Genomic DNA, 12,542 nt, shown 5'->3' with positions numbered 1-12,542 from the left:
ATCAGGAGGGGATATTTGTCTTTTAGTTGCAGGAGTAATGGTTTTTCTATCGCTGTCATTTACTAAGGAATTATCTTGGAATATTTTTGGTTGATTCAAAATTTGTAATTCATTGTTTGTTTGTGAGGAAGTGGTTTGGTCCTTTGTAGCTGATGCGTGATTTTGTATGGTATTGGGTTCTGGTTCCATTAATGTTTCGGTATCTTCTTGGTATTGGTTTCGTGGTTGATCTTATAGCTGATTATATTTTTCATTAGTAGAGTTATGTATATTCACGTGGTGGTCAGTTTCCATTTGATTAATTGAGTTCCTTGATGATGATAAAGAAGGACAGTCAGAATCGTGATGTCCGACAATCTTGCATCTGGAGCAGTTTAAACCATCTATGGAAATGTATAGTCGATATGATGTATTGTCGAATGAGATTAGAAATGAGTCAGGAATTTATGCATTTTCTAAAGGACTTATGAACATTTGCCTCCTAAAGCTGAGTACGTGGCTGTATTCTGAGTCTTGCATGCCTACTCGTTGAAACGTCATGTTGGAGGCGGATTTTATACCCATAGTTTTTAAGTGCTCTTCAATTATGCTATTAGGTATAGTAGGACATACATTAGATATGATGAGTCTCTGGGTAGGGGTTATAAGTCTTCTTACTTCAATCTGGTTACCATCAATATTTATATATTTGTGGAACCTAAGAAATTGATCAACTACATATTTAGAGGAGAGGTATTGAGAGATGATATTTTGAATGCCCAAACAACATTTTTGGGCTGTACTATTGATCCAACAGCTTTTATATATTCGAAAACTTTTATTCCTTGTATGGTTGAAAGTATAATACCTTGGTCTTTTGAAGGATATTTGAAACTGTTTAATGCATTGGAGTAAGATATATGTGACGTAGTGGGTATATTTCGTGAGGTAGTAGCTGATTCCGGTTCATCCATCTTCCCGCTGAGAATTTACATACGTATTTTGATATTAGCTTTTTTCGCTTCTCGCAACATTTCTTTTAAACGATTCTTTCATTTACTGTTAATTATGGTTTCATTATTGCTTTAGGTTTTTATAAAAACTTTAAGTGTATTGTGTATTTATTATTTTTGTAGGCTACGAAAGCTTACTTTATAACATTCACTCTTGAGTTTTCGCATCATCATATTTTCCAATACGCTTATTAATTTCTTTTCATCTTAAGTGTCTATGGACGTTGTAAATTAATAATGGATAAAAAAGTTATGAATTCATTAAATTTTTTATATATTTCGTTTAAAATATTCTTAACCGACATTAAATTCAAAATTAATATTCAATTAATTTTTGTTTGTATATTCAATATTTTCTATTTGCAAATACACACACACAATCATTCACAACATTATCAGTAGATATAACTTGATTGAATATATTTAATCTCATTAGTCAATAGTGTTCAACAGTTAAACTTTATATGCAGAGACGAAATAAATCAGTAAATATAATCAAGCAGAGAGTTAATATTTGCCGTTGGTAAACTGCAAATATTTTTATCAATGGAGTCTGTTAAAATGTATCATAAAACATATCAGGAATTTACTGTCACAGAGGATGATAATATAAAATGTATATTTAGTGGCTAGTTTATTATTTGTCAAATATTGCCAAGTCTTCGGGCACGTTATTATTCAAGGGCTTAGTCCACGGGAAAAGAAGTTGAGGAAGATTGACAACCAGGTATACAGATCTTATTACAAAACTCACAGGCAGGACCTCACCACAGCCAATAAAAATATCGGAAGATCAAGACAAATATAAACTGACAGCACAATGGATTTCACGAAATTACGATGCTTGAAAACAAGCTACTGACTAAGGATTTTTCCCGATAGTTGCTGTTACCTAGCACTGGCTTGAAGTCAATGAGCCTTTTTTTTGTCGAAAAATATACTACAATGGCTACCAACAGCTCATGGTGGCACCCTAATTCTTTCTACAAATAATGATTTCTCTCATATAACAAAATATGACTTTCTGTTAAATGAATCTTTTTTGAGTTTTTATTGGTTTATAACAAGAATCTTAAGCTATACATTCCTTGCATTTATAGATCAACTGGTTCTTCCACGGCTATTTTTTCAGAACCTGTTAAATTTGTTAGACAACCTGCCCAATAAAAAAAGCAGAAGGATTCTATGCGGTGACTTGAATATTAATTACGCCGTTGCTTGTGCTACCCAATTATCCTTGGTCAATATATTCAAATCGTATGATTTCACAATGCACGTTAATTCTCCTACAAGACTAAAACAACATCTACCATAATTGATCATATTGTCTCAGATTTCTCATCCCTTGATGTACGCTCTAGAATTATTATTGCAGGACCATCTGATCATGAAGCAGTATATACCAAGTTTAACACTTTTAACAAACAATCCTCGAAAACTCAACCTTTAGGTAGGATTTTTTCCAGTCAGAACTTTAGTAATTAGAAAAATTAAGTAGAAAATTCCAAAATTTGTGCTTGACTTCTGGGTGGCACTTTCCCTCTGTGGACGTGGACTATAATTTTAGAGATTTTTAGATAAGCTTGTCTGTATTTTCAATAAGGCATTTCCTTTAATTACAATTAAGTCAAAACTTCACAAACCCTGGACTACCAAAGGTATCCGCATACCAGCCAAGAATATGCGTTCACTACTGTACCTACATCAAGAAATGTACTACCTTTGTCATTGAATATATCTCCAAAAACATCTATCTAAAACATCAAAACAGCTAAAAAATGTACTATCAGAATCGTCTGATAGTACATTTCTACAGCTCTCAAAATGTTGCAAGAGAAACTTGGTCCATAATAAACGATCTTTGAAATAAAACTAACACCGCTCAAACATTTTCTCTTCCAAACCCTGAAAGTCTAAATGAATACTTCGTTTATGAGAGTAAAAATATAACATCGACTATTTTGCCACAACAACATCCTATTTCTTATCTTCCTAATTCAAAAAAGGTGTTGAGTTTATTCTTTATAAGACCAGTTGATAAATCTGAACTGATTCAAACAATCAGTAGTATCAAAAGCTTATCTTCCTGTAGTACTGATGGACTATCCATAAAAAATGTTTTAAATCACCCAAAAAATGTGTTCTAAGTCCTGGTCTCACTAGTTAACCATTGCTTTGAAAAAGGTATATTTCCAGTGAAATTTCACAGGACATCTAATAAGCGAAACCTCGTAATAACCGTGTTCGTTATATAGGGAGTATACTGTATATCTATGTTACTTTGTTATCTAGCTAAACTTGGGCGATGCATGTCTGGCGTTAACCCAACTCTCGTCAAGGAAATACATTTTTCGTTTTGCCGCACGATATTCCCTAATTGAGCGTAAATAATTACGTGGCCATGCTATTATTTTATCTAATAAAAGGGCATTCCGAAATCGTTTTATATATATATCGAAAGTTAAGATTTTGTAGCTTGTATCCTGAATGTTATGACAATTTTTGTTTCAAAATGAAAAATTAATATTAATATAAATCATACTGATTTGGATAAAACATAAATATAAAATATTTTATTTATTCATATACGGGATTACCCCCATTACAAAAAAATATATGTTAACGTACAGTGTAAAAATCAATCTCTGTAATTGCTTGCAAATTAAGTGAATTTAAAATCTTTATTATAAATAAAACAAAATAATAATTATATCTGAAACTTATAATCTAATCTTATATCTATAAATATCTCTTTTTATCCTATTTTTAAATGAAGCCAAGGAGACTTCAGTGTTCGCTCAATGGGTGAAGGCATACCATAATTTCTACGGTGAAAAGATACATATATAAAACAGATCAACAAATCTGAGACTTCTGGAGGGAACATATAAACTAATAGATTGGAGAAGTTTAGGATAGTAAATTAAACCATTTATTAATTTAAACACAAATACTAAATCAGAGTTATCTCGTCGGGTTTTTCATAAATTTATGTTGAGTGTTTTTAAAATATCTGTATAATCATGATTAATAATGCATATGTTTAATTTATATACACAATATCTTAAAAATTTGTTCTGCAATCTCTCCAATGTAGTAAAATGAACTTGGTATTGTGCAGACCATAAAATAGATGCATATTCCACTCTAGATACAATCAGAGCTTAATAAACCGTTCTTAAAGCCCAAATAGATTGATAGTCTTTGACTATCTGAGTTGCGAATGATAAAGTCTAAAGATTTTAATGAATTAACTGTTACATCATTTATATGTTGTATAAAACGCAACTGTTCATCAAATGTGACCCCCCAAGTCTTTTATTGTTTTGACATAAGACAATTCATTATCATCAATTGTATAAAGAGTATCATATCTTTTATAACCTCGTATAAAAACTTATATAGCAGCATTTAGCAACATTTAAATGCAAAATATTATTTTTACACCAATACTTAATTCATATATTTTCATCATCATCATCAACTAGCCTCTAACGTCCACTGCTGAACATAGGCCTCTCGCATGCTTTTCCACTTAGTCCGATTTTGCGCCATCTGAATCCAATTTGTAGTCACTCTTTTTATATCATCTGTCTATCTCGTTGGGGGTCGATCTCTATTTCTGTTAGCTTGTATTCGGGGTATCCATTCCAAAATTTTTCAAATTTTCCAAATCTTTTTGTCCACCGGTCATCAACCGATCTTGCTACATGACCTGCCCAGTTCCACTTTATGTTGTTATCTTTTCAATAACGTCTGCTACTTCTGATCTTTTGCGTATAGTAGCATTGGGTATTATATCACGTAGAGAAATCCCTAACATTATTCTCTCCATTGCCCTTTTCGCAACTTGTAGTTTACTCACTGTTGTTCTCGTGAGTGTTACCAAGCGAGGTTTATTCTTCTTTTCAGCTCGATTGTTTGGTTGTCTAGACTTATTCTGATCTCATGGCCCAAGTATTTATAGGAGTCAACTGGCTCAATATCTTTATGGCAGTATGGAGTTCTAGCAGTATCTGTGCCTGATCAAAGCTGTCTGCAATAAGAACGATATCATCTGCAAATTTAGAGTTATTTAAAAATTTTCCATCTACATTGATGCCTTTTTCGTTCCAATCTATTGTTTTACAAGCGTATTCTAGCAAAGTTGTAAATAATTTTGGAGACATCTTGTCTCCTTTCCGAACGCCTCTTTCAATACGAAAGGTCCCAGTATCTTCATTAAATCTTACACAGGCTGTAGCATGCTGATATATGTAAATGATGAGGGATATGTATCGGTGATCTATTCTACATTGTGTTAGAGCTTGGAGCATTTCACTTTGATTGAGCGTATCAAATACTTTTTCAAAGTCGACAAAGACAAGTATCAGGGGTCTATTATATTCAATGGTTTTTTCAATCAACGACTTAATAGTTTGCAAATGATCATTTGTTCCGTATCCAGCTCTAAATTCTGCTTGCTTCCAAGGTTGATAGAAGTCTAGTTTTGATGCCAACCTATTAGTTATTATCTTCATAAACATAAACGTGAGATAACAAGCTAATAGGCCTATAGTTCTTTAGCTTTGTTATATCTCCCTTTTTGTGCATGACTACTATAACAGCTTTATTCCACTGAGATGGTGTAATCTCTTTTGAAAGGCATAAGTTATATAATTGTGTCAATGCTTTCAATACTGTCTTTCCTCCTGCTTTGACTGCCTCAATAACGATTTGGTCATCATCAGCTGCTTTATTGTTTTTCATTCGATTTAAAGACTATGAGACTTCTTTGATTGTTATTTCTGGGATATCCTCTGAACCCACATTCTGGACTTTTCTCAACTAGCAACAAGTTGAGAAAAGTCATATATTTTACACCAATACTATTCAGTGGATACAGTCACTGGGATTAAACTTGCAGTGTTACAGCGGTAACCGTAGTACTTGATGTCCATAACTTGATACAATTTGGTCAACTATATAAACTGTTGGTTTTTCATTACGTTTCGAAATTTTCAGTAACTCTGATATGAAGGCGTATTCCGGAAAATTGATAATATTTTTAACTAACCAATTTTTTATGCTCGGTACTTTCCACGACTGTTTTGGTTGTTTCTCCAAAATCTCCTAATGGTAAGGTGCATTATCTAAAACTATAACTGATGGTTCACTCAGTCTAGGTAACAGTTTTTCCTTAAGCCGTTTAACAAACATCTGCATTCATGTTTTCATGGTAATCAGCAGATTTTGATTTTGAAGAAAAAATGAATGAGAACCATTCTACTCCTTTCGCATAAAAGTAACCTATTATTTTCTTTTTTGAATTTAAATCCTAAATCTCTCAATACTGTCCCAAGGCTAGTCCTTTTAATTTCAGAAACTTGCCTTTTTCTTATTTTGGCCAGTAAAGTATCTAAACTGACATGTTGATTGTTTTCATCCATTCGACACAAAATATTGCGAATTTCAAATTTTTCTCCATCAGGTAAGCCAATGCTCCTAAAATGTTTACGAGTTGTTTTCTTGTCTTCGTGATACTCAGTTACAGTAAGATCTTCCTGAGAATCTCTGACAGTCTTCATTAAAGTTGTTTAGCATAATATTTGTGCAATACGTTAACATAATCTAAGAGATATTAGCCACTTTGCCCTGAAAAATTACCTTTTAAGCAATTTTGTGATCGACTACTTTGTAGTAGTGGGCAAAAAAATCAATCTCTGTTTTTAATCAATTAGTATTTAACAGTTAGTTCAAGGATATCAAATAAGGAAACAAGGTAAGACGTTGTAACCAGGTGTTCAAAGGCATGCTTAGATTAACCACTTTGCGTGTATTTCAAAATGGAAAATAATTAACTCAATCTATTTTCACTATTTTTTTAATTCATTTTGATTAACTGACAGAGTGCTTAATAAAATTGTGTGTAGGTATATTTAACGTGCGTGACTATTTATTAACGACCATAGAACATGTCGGTTATTGTATTATTAAATCTGCCTCCAATGTATAATTTAGTGTATATGGATTCCAAAATACATTTCGAAACAATATTTGTTAAAGTTATTTATATGAACTGAAAAAATATGCTAGGATAAAAAAATACACGCAACTTTTTATCATAGATTTGCTCATGAATTATAATACAGTTATTGGGTCGCAACACAGTAAGCAACTATTTAATTACATAGTTTATTATTGTGTCATATTAAAACGTATAACTCTCGTTGATTAAAGAGAATATTTGGAAGCAATCTATTAGCCTCACTGACATGTTAGTAATCTACCTTCTGTAATTTTTACACAGGGAACAAATAGATTTTTGTTCCCTGTAGGATGTTTATTCTTTCAGAAGTATTAATATTTTGGTTAATACTACTACAGAAATAATTTTGTTCTTGCTTACTTAATTTATTAGTTTACCAAATTTTGCATATTTTAAAGAAACATGCACATTATGTGTCTATTTAAAAATAGTTTTGTCAAAACAAAAAAATTCTAAAATTTTTTAATTCGACACAAAATATTTCCCCGCACATGCGGTGTATCTTTTCGAGAACCAGCTGAAGTCGGCTCATTCTCTGCCTTTTCGGTTTTTCTTAGAAAACACCTGATCTTTACCCACAAAGTGCGCATCATACGCCGTCATAAAATGATTGTAAAGATAGTTTACCAGGAAATTCGGTTTTTTTTTTAAATTTTGTCACATTTAGTAGGTATAATTTTGGATGATTTAAATCAGATCCCGTTTCGATCGTCGAATAAATACGTATTGACCACCCGCTGAACTTATGGCTGATTAATACTGCAAATCCCTTTAAGCGGATAAGAGAGGATACGTATTAAATGTACAGTATATTCAACCAACTTACACCTCTAAACGATTAACGGAATTCGCAGAAAACCTTTAGTTGTAGTAAAAGGCACGGTAAACTGCACTGGTGTTCTCTATAATGTTTAACACTTTGCTAAATTTTGGGTATAAAATAAATATATGTGTCATTAACCCGTTCTTCATAGTTTTGCATATTTTGTTACATTTTTTTTTAATAAATAGTATTCTTGCATGTTATTTAACGTAAATTTCTTTCACCTACTTGTTTAATATTTTTTTTTCTGAAACAAATACTACCGCGCTAAGGATAATTTATATTCAAAGTAGATATACAAAAATACTAAAATATCACTTTTAATTTTTGTTAAAAAATACTTCGGAGTAAACTAGAACATTTTGTCAATTAAAATAGTGGTGGTTAGATTGACCATATGTCTGTTAGAGTGTACCGTTTTTGAGACGTCTGAGATTACGGGTTAAAGTTAGGGTTTGGATAAATATATTATTTAAATTTTAATTTTTAAATGAAAATACTTGTACTAACAATAAAATAATTGTGGGAAATAGTTTAATTTGTTTATGTACGGTGTCCAACCATTTCTAAACTGTTTATGAAACATAATTAAATTAAAGTTAAAAGACTACTGTATCAAATGGAGGTTTAGCAACAAATATTGCGCATAAATTGGGTTGATTGAATAACAAATGAAATAGTTTGATGATACCGAATGAAAAAGAGCACAGAAATAACAAAAACAATAAAAATTCGAAAGTTACAATATTTTGGCCATGTAATGAGACATCCAGAGAGCTATAGCCTTTTACACCTCATAATACAGGGCAAGATTGCCGGAAAAAGAGGCCCAGGCTAAAGAAGAACATCCTGGCTCCAAAATCTCCGAGAGTGGTATCAAGAGACATCCGCTAATCTGTTTCGAGTTGCCGTAAACAAAGTTATTATTGTAATTATGATTGCCAACGTTCGATAATTGGACAGGGTACTAAAAGAAGAAGATAATGGATACAGGACTGGATCTATGACACTACCTTGTGGTGCGATGACTTTCTCGAAACCCAATTTGATGTGATGGAATTACAGCCTTGCCGTCTATGAGAGGTTTCCGCCTTTTCAGCAATAGCTTCTTGTATAGCTTCGAACATACAGGTAGTAAGGCAATTGGCCTATACGATTGTACTGTATTTGGTTTCTTTCCGGGTTTAAGGATCAATATGATCTCTGCTACTTTACACATCTTGGAAATATATCTTAATCTAAACAAGGCATTTATAAAATACTAGTGATTTTGCCCGCCGCCATGCCACGGAGGATCCGATCAATTGATATCTATAGCTACTCCACTCAATTTTCGCTGACTTTCTCCTATTTTATCGTCTCTCCCTCCATTTTTTTGACTTCCTCTATTTTTTTCTGACTCCTTTCAATTTTTTATGATTCCCTATGGCTTCTTGTGCTAACCTTGCGCTCCGTTCTTCCTCAGTTTCCAGACCTTGGTATCGACAAAGCCACCCCAAGTCACCCTTTCTTCTACTATCCTTCAGTTTGCAATTATTTCTTAAAATTTCATTATTTTCAGACGATCTGGCAATAAAGCTCATAGAAATAGCTTCTTCTGTTCTATATTTTAATCTAATACTGCGCTTATCTATGTTTGTCAATGTCTCCAGTATTTCATTTAACACATTCACGACCAACCGTCACACATGTGTGACGATGAAGTTTTTGTAAGAACTTCTGACACACATGTGTGACACCGAACTTACGTGATGAAATTTAAAATAATTTTACCACGGTTTATCATAGTGGGTCTAAATTTGGCCACAGTCCACCTGAATAATACTTTCACACGCTATGGCTGGGTTGTGATCTCGACGTGTAAAAAAAGAAGAAATAACCTATAAATTTATAGCACGTATGTAAACGTCAAATACGAAAAGTGTCGTTATTGTTTATAATTTAGACAGGTAATATAACTATGTAATTTATTTATACATGGTGTAATCCCTTATTATTTGTTTCAAACGTATTAACAATGTCAAAACGACATCTAAGTACATGAGATCTTCAATTAGATGCCGAGATGGCTAGTAGGGAAGTAAGTGAGTACAGAGATACCAAAAATATTGAATATGAATTTGTGAAGGACCATAATGATGAAATATTTTATTCTAGAGGAAGTGAATATTCTCCCTCTCATTCTGAAAGAGAGACTGAGGATACTAGCAATGATGGGGGTGAGTCGAACAGTGATGGCGGTGAGTCGAGTAATGATGAGGGCGAAGCGAACGATGCAAATGAAAATGTGGTACAAGAAAATGATGAGGCGGACTGGCTTGATGTAGAGGAAGATATTAAGATACATCAGTGTACTGAGCAAGAAAATATAAAAGAAGAAATTTCTGTTGACGCAACACCTATACAATATTTTTCATTACTATTTGATAAAGAGCTTTTGAGAAAAATCGTAAAGTGGACAAACCACAGAGCTGCTTCACGTAAAGAAAACCCTAATTTAAAAAAATATTCCTTTTTAAGATGCTGGATAGATATACATACATTAATGGGGAACATAAAACTTCCCTCCTCACGTTTATACTGGAGCACTGATCCACTATATCACTTTGAAAAGTTTTTTTTCCACTTTTTCCACAATATTTGAAAAAACCATGCCCAGATCAAAGTTTGAAGCTATTCTTCAAAATATTTGTTTTTACAAGCCGGGAGACGTAGAAGTTTAAGATCGACGTTACGAATCATATTATAAATAATATCTATATTTAGGTTTTACTATCCAGGAGAGAACTTAAGTCCTGAAGAAGCCCTTTTACTGTGGAGAGGGCGGTTAATATTCTGACAGTATATCATGCATTTGAAGTAGTTAACAGACTTGTTACTGAATATTTAGAGAAGGGATACGTTATATACATGGACAATTATTACAACAGTTATGAGATTACCAAGTTTTTACATGAAAAGAAGACCTACGTTTGTGAAACATTTAGAAAAAATAGAAAAAGTAACCCAAAGAGTGTTTGGGTTACTTTTGGCAAAGATGAGGTCCAATCAGAGTAATAAAATGGAAAGATAAGAAAAATGTAATAACGATTTCATCCAAGCATGGATCCGAAATGGTTGAAGTTGAAAATCGTAGAGACCAGAAAAAATTGAAGCCAGTAATGATACGTGACTACAATTCCTTTATGTCAAAAATTGACCAGATGACTTCATATTATGGCACACCCCGAAAAACTTTGAGATGGTTCCGAAATGGTTGAAGTTGAAAATCGTAGAGGCCAGAAAAAATTGAAGCCAGTAATGATACATGACTACAATTCCTTTATGTCGGAAATTGACAGAATTGACCAGATGACTTCATATTATGGCACACCACGAAAAACTTTGAGATGGTACATGAAAGTTTTCTTTCACTTAGTAGATATTTGCATGTGGAACGGCAACTGGTTGTTGAATAAAAATATAAACACATCAAAGAAAACAAGAATGTCGTACCTTCAGTTTAGAGAGGAAGTGATCAAACATTTATTGGGACAAAAAGAACGGCCAAGCAGAAAAAAAGTTGTTGCGGATCACCACTTGAAAAAAGAAAATAAGCGGAAAAGATTTCGACAGTGCAGTGCAAGCAAAAATGGGTTGTCACCTGGTACACATGTCAGGAATGTAAGGAGAGTGATGGACAGCTCACTGGGTTATGTATTACACCCTGTTTTGTTGAGTGGCACAGAAAAGGCAAATAAATTTATGTTTCATTTTTTATTGGTAGTAATTTTTATTTATGTTAAATAGATAAATGATTTTTTATAAGTAGTAGTTAAAAATTTTTATGACACATATTTGTGACACTTGGGTTATGTTCAAATTTCTATTACTATAAACCAGTGTCATACATGTGTGATATTGTCCAAAACAATTTTTTTTATAATCTTTGTTCAATCATAATACTCCTCCCTACAAATGGTGGATTTGGCATGTTTCTTTCATGTATAACCACAATCAGTTTGACTGAACAGACCTAAAAATAGGTTGGTCGCAAATGTGTTAACTCTCAATGTTAAAGCTATGTTTAAAGTTAGTACTTTTAATTTCTAACCTATATGTACGGTTTGGTTGTAGGTTTTTTTGTCTTCGTTAGTTTTGGATGTTGGTTTTGGTTGTTGCATCCTTTGCGGCTGTTTAGGTATGGTGGTTTTCTTATTTGGTTTATCTTTTAATTTCTGCATTTCTTTTATGTTTAAATGCATAACCATGAATTTTCTTTAGTTAGCAGGATGATCTCCACAGTAGACACATTTTGGCTGGGCATTTTTAGGTTAATCACAATTGATGGACAGGTGCTTTTTGGTACATATAACACATCGTGGTTGTTTTGCGCAATATTTTTGAGTATTCTTAAGGGCAGATTCTAAACTCTAACTAAATATATCAGAAATTTCAAATATTTATCGACATTTTCATCATTTCTCAATGATAACGTGAACATATTCAGGGGCATATTAAGGAGATAAAAAATCATAGACAAAAAATGGCAAAAACGCAATTATTTTTTAATATAAAAAGTTTACTTACTTTTTCGTTTTCGAAATTTTAAATTTTCGGAATATACTATATATTTATTTTTTATTACATATGCCAAACTTAGCTCTCTAACTTTAACCTTCGTTAAGCACAATGAAGACATCACCTTACAAATTATTTC

The sequence above is a fragment of the Diabrotica undecimpunctata genome, chromosome 4 (assembly GCF_040954645.1).
Source record: "Diabrotica undecimpunctata isolate CICGRU chromosome 4, icDiaUnde3, whole genome shotgun sequence".
Taxonomy (NCBI): Eukaryota; Metazoa; Arthropoda; class Insecta; order Coleoptera; family Chrysomelidae; genus Diabrotica; species Diabrotica undecimpunctata.
The sequence above is the reverse complement of the archived record's forward strand: the minus strand, read 5'-3'. Positions refer to the sequence as shown.